The sequence below is a fragment of the Equus quagga genome, chromosome 19 (assembly GCF_021613505.1).
Source record: "Equus quagga isolate Etosha38 chromosome 19, UCLA_HA_Equagga_1.0, whole genome shotgun sequence".
In the NCBI taxonomy this organism is placed as follows: domain Eukaryota; kingdom Metazoa; phylum Chordata; class Mammalia; order Perissodactyla; family Equidae; genus Equus; species Equus quagga.
The window spans coordinates 658746-663811 of record NC_060285.1 but is presented as its reverse complement, the minus strand read 5'-3'; the positions used below and the strand labels follow the sequence as shown (position 1 = coordinate 663811).

General features: G+C 50.4%; 1 protein-coding gene across 1 annotated transcript in view; it reads right to left on the bottom strand.

The window, feature by feature from the left end:
* Positions 1–5066, bottom strand: part of TTLL8 (tubulin tyrosine ligase like 8) — a 47508-nt gene that overhangs the window by 39160 nt on the left and 3282 nt on the right. The window lies entirely within an intron of this gene.

Here is a 5066-nt window from a genome sequence, read left to right as displayed (position 1 = left end):
AGGCCCACAGCCGGGAGCAGCCGGTGCAGCCAGCCCTCCTCCACACCCGCGCAGCCCTCCTCCCCGCCCTCCTCCGGCCTCCACTCGCCCCCAGACCCTCCTCCTGCACCTCTTCAACACCCTCCCCAGCCTGCAAGCCCCTGGCCTCACCCTTTCTGTGCCCCCCGCCCGCGCTCCGGCAGCTCTGGCCTTGGGGCACTCTCGTTCCTTGCTGGGGTCCCCACCCGCTATGCTGCCACAGCATGACCCCATCTGCTTCCACCTGGGCCAGCCTCCCCGCCACCAGCCCCTGCTCAGTTCCTTTCTCTGACCCTGGCCACCAGTCTCCCATCAGCATACACCAGGCATTGTAGCATCCACCCTAAAACATAAAAGTGAAAACCCTCCTCCCTCGACTTGGCACCCTCCACACCCCCACCTGCTGGGCCCACCACAGACGTGGCTCGTGCTAAGGTTGTACAGGCGCAGACCAATCTGTGGTCACTCCCCTGGGTCCTGGCCTCTGGCAGCAGTGGACGTGCAGCCAGCAGACCCTCCCCCCCTGGGCTCCTGCTCACCCCTCCTCACTGCAGCCGCTTCTCTCTCCTCACGCCCTAACCGTGGAGGAGCCCAGGCCTGGACCTCAGAGCTCCCTGCTTCGCCTTCCATGACCACTTCCTGGGCCATCTCATCCTGTCTGGTGGCTTTTAATTCCACCGTGCCGATGCCCTGGAATCTACGTATTCTGCCCAGACCACCCAACCTCCCCACACCTCCTGGACCCATGGTCTCCGGATGTCCAAGGAGCCCTGCAGGTGGGACAGGCTGGCAGCAGACCCCCATCTACCTACCACCTGCTCCTCCTGCAGCCCCTCCACCCCGTGGGCTCCGGTTATCCCATGTCCACAGGGCCAACGGATTGAGACTAAAGCACCAAACCAATTCAAGGCGGGTGGTGCCATGACAGCTACGTGTCCACACAGGGAAAGCGAATGACAACCCCACCTGAGAAGACACACAGTTAATGTGAAGCGGACCACAGGCCTAATGCGAAAGCTAAACACACGAGGACTCTACAACCTCGGGTCAGGCAAAGTCCCAAGACCGCACACGAGGACTGACCACACAGGCTAAAGTGGGTGGATCGACTCATCAAAATCAAAACGCTGCGTCTACTATGAGAAGAAGAGGTGGGCCACAGACCGGAGGAAATGCTCACCGTGCAGACGTCCGACGGAGCCAGGCACAGGGAGCGCGCACTGAGTGACCCACGTCAGTGAAGTTCTGGAGCCCACGAGGTTACCTCTGGAGACAGAAGCCAGAGCAGAGACTGGACGGTACAAATGGCCTAACAGCATTGCCTCAAAGCAGACAAAGCAGGGCCAGCAGAGCGACCAGGAGAGCAAATCAGAGCCACAGCCACACCAAGTGACGAGACTGCTCTCAGGAACTGGCGACGCAGGTCGGTGAGGACAAAGATACAAACGTGACTGTCAGAACTGCACGCCACGAGCACACGGACCACCTCACTCCTCAGCCGCTGGGCACAGGAATCCCAGGTCCCAAGGGACATTCAGTAAAACTGACCACCGAGACGGTCGCAGAAAATTTCAAACGGGGTTGTAATCACACCAATTTGTCCCCGATCACAGAGCCGTGAAGTCAGGAATCAGGAATCAGTAACAGAACAAACTACCAAACATACTTCTAAACAACGCTTGTGCCGGAGAAGAAACCAAGATGGAAAGTACTGCATATTTCTTAACTAAATGACAATTAAAAACCAATTATCTGGGCTGGCCTGTGGCGTAGTGGTTGGGTTTGGCACACTCCTCTTTGGCGGCCCTGGGTTCGTGGGTTCAGATCCCAGGCGTGGACCTATACCACTCATCAGCCATGCTGTAGACGCAACCCACATACAAAGTAGAGGAAGACTGGCACAGATGTTAGCTCAGGACTAATCTTCCTCAGCAAAACAAACAAACAAACAAAAAATACCAATTATTAAATCTTGTGAGCCACAGCTAAGCATGTTTACAAAGAGGCTTTTAGCTGCATATACTAGAAAATAATAAAAGCTAAAAACAGTGAGTTAAGGGGCTGGCCCAGAGGCGTAGTGGTTAAGTTTGGATGCTCTGCTTCAGCGGCCGGCGGTTTGCAGGTTCAGATCATGGGCGCAGACCTAGCACTGCTCATCAAGCCATGCTGTGGCAGCATCTCACATAAAATAGAGGGAGATTGGCACAGACGTTAACTCAGGGCCAGTCTTCCTCACACACACACACACACACACACACACAAACAGTGAGTTAAGCATCCATCTCAAGACTGAGAAAGGACACAGTAAATTTAAACCCAAAGAAATTACATGAAAATTATTAAAGAGGAGACATTAGTGACATTATTAAAAATTCAATAAAAAGGACCAACCAAGCCAGGGTTTCAGCCTGATAAATTAATGAATGACTGGTGAGAGCGACAAGTGAAAAAGAGAAAAGGCATAAAAAGTACTAACAGGACAGGGAAACTCTTTATGTATTTAAAATCTAAGAGGATATCATGAATTTTATGGCAACAAATTAGAAATTTACGTGAAACGGAAAAATTCCTGGAGAAATACACATTACCAAAACAGATGCAAGAAGAACTAGAAGATATATATAATACAGAAACTAAATCTGAATTTTAACTCCTTCCCGTACAGGAAACTCCAAGTTAACGGCTTCATGGGTGAATGCCACCAGCATCTAATCCTGTACAACTTATTCTGGGAGCAGAAAGTGCGTGTCTGCTCCTAACACCTCACAAGAAAGTAAGATCACAACCCGATGGGACTCAACACGGATGACAAAATCAGACAGAAATAATGAGCAAAGTACACCGGCGACACACAGAAAGGGCACCACGTCCCCGTGACCTCGGGTTACCCAAAGGCTGGATTGAAAACCAAGCACCATAATTCACCACATGAAGAGAAGAAATAAAAATCATAAAACCTACCCCCATAGACACAGAAATATCTTAATAAACCTTAATTTCCATTCTGGCTGAAAACTTTTGGGGGGTGCCAGCCCTGTGGCTGAGTGGTTAAGTCCGCACACTCCGCTTCGGCAGCCGGGTGTTTCGGCGGTTCAGATCCTGGGTGTGGACATGGCACCGCTCATCAGGCCATGCTGAGGCGGCATCCCATATAGCACAACCAGAGGCACTCACAACTAGAATATACAACTATGTACTGGGAGGTTTTGGGGGCGATTAAAAAAAAGATTGGCAACAGTTGTTAGCTCAGGTGCCAATCTTTAAAAAAAAAAATTTGGGGGGGCTAGGAAGCACATAAACAGGCTGGCAGAGATCCCCCCAGCACCCAGATTTGGTTTCTAAACCCCACTCTTGCACCCGACTGGAGGGACCAGAGCTCTCAGGACTGTGATTCCTGATCTGGGACATGGGAGCCCACGATGGTGACTGACTGGACACAGTCCAGATGTCAGAAAGATTCTCAAAAGTTAGAAAGCCTCACAGACAGAAATCTCACCCAAGTCCGTGGGAAAAGCCGGATATGCCAACACATTCCCTGGAAATGGGTAACTGATGGCAGAAACAAGCACTTAAGCAGAACTTCCGGAAGGATCTGAACTCCACTGAGGCCACAGAGCCCTGTGGGAAAGCCCAGTGCCTCATGTGGGAGAGACGGCCCACACCAAAGGGCCAGGAGGCTGCCGAGTCTGGGAGGGGGTGGGGCACCACAGGAGCTGTGGTGGCCATGCCATGGGCAGGGTTGTGATCACATCATAGTTCCCACCTCCCTTGGCCAGGCCCAGGTTCTTCATGACCCCAGCACTGACTCGGAAGTATTCTCCAAGCAACCTCCTGCATCTCATCCCATCTCAGAAGGATTCTCCAGGGAACCTCCCACAGCAGGGGACTCAGACAGGTGCCAGGGGCCAAAGCACCACCCTTCAGAGTGGCCACGGGAAATACAGGGCTGGCCAGCACTGTCCCAGTGACCAGTCATGGCACCGATGATGGGATGGACAGACACTGTGGGTAAAATTAGACGAGAGCCCCACCTCTGAAGGAGTCCTGGCAAGACTTAACCCAAAGCCATGGAGCTCTACATCCCACCTCCAGGTCACAAGGTGCATAGAGGGACAGAGGAACAGGCTAAATGCCACCATGATGCAGTGCTGAGACAAATCCCCAAGGTGGGACCCTCTACAGAACAAGAGGCTGTCTGCACCAAGGAGTCTATGTCTTAAAAACCCCAGTCAAGAGGACTGGTTATTCTAGATTAAAAGAGACAACCTAACGCAATGTGTGGCCCTTGATCAGATTCTGATTTGAACAAACCAACAGTAAAGTTATTTGGGGGAAAACTGGGGGAATATGAACATATTTTGGGCATTGGGTTTTATTAAGGAATTACTGTTCATTTTATTGAGTGTGAAAAAGAGTTTGGTTATGTAATAAACGTCATTTTTAGAGATATACAGTAAATATCTAGACACATACTAATATTTCTTTAGAAAATATTAATAAAATTTTAATAAAATCATTATTAAAGATAAAAGAGAGATAGTCCGTAATATTAAAAAGATGAGTTTCGACCTGGCCCCATGGTCGAGTGGTTAAGTTTGTGCGCTCCACTTCAGCGGCCCAGGGTTTCGCTGGTTTGGATCCTGAGCACGGACAGGGCACCACTCATCAAGCCATGCTGAGGCAGCATGCCACGTGCCACAACTAGAGGGACTCATAACTAAAAATATACAACTATGTACTGGGGGGCTTTGGGGAGAAAAAGGAAAAATAAAATCTTACAAAAAAAAGACTTTAAAAAGATGAGTTTGTCAGGAAAACAAAAAAAAATTCCAAATGTGTGCATACTGTGGAAATTAACAAAAGAAACCTTAACTAAACTGGATGGGGAAGGCCTGCAGGGGGAGCTCTCAGCCCCATCACACATCAGTTACACCAAACACGAAAAGACAAACGCTTGTATCTTCCACCCCAAGTAACACCACTCTGGTACCAAAGGGAGATTTCTCTCCCAGCCCGGTAACAGCCCAGCCAATGAGAAGCGCCACAGC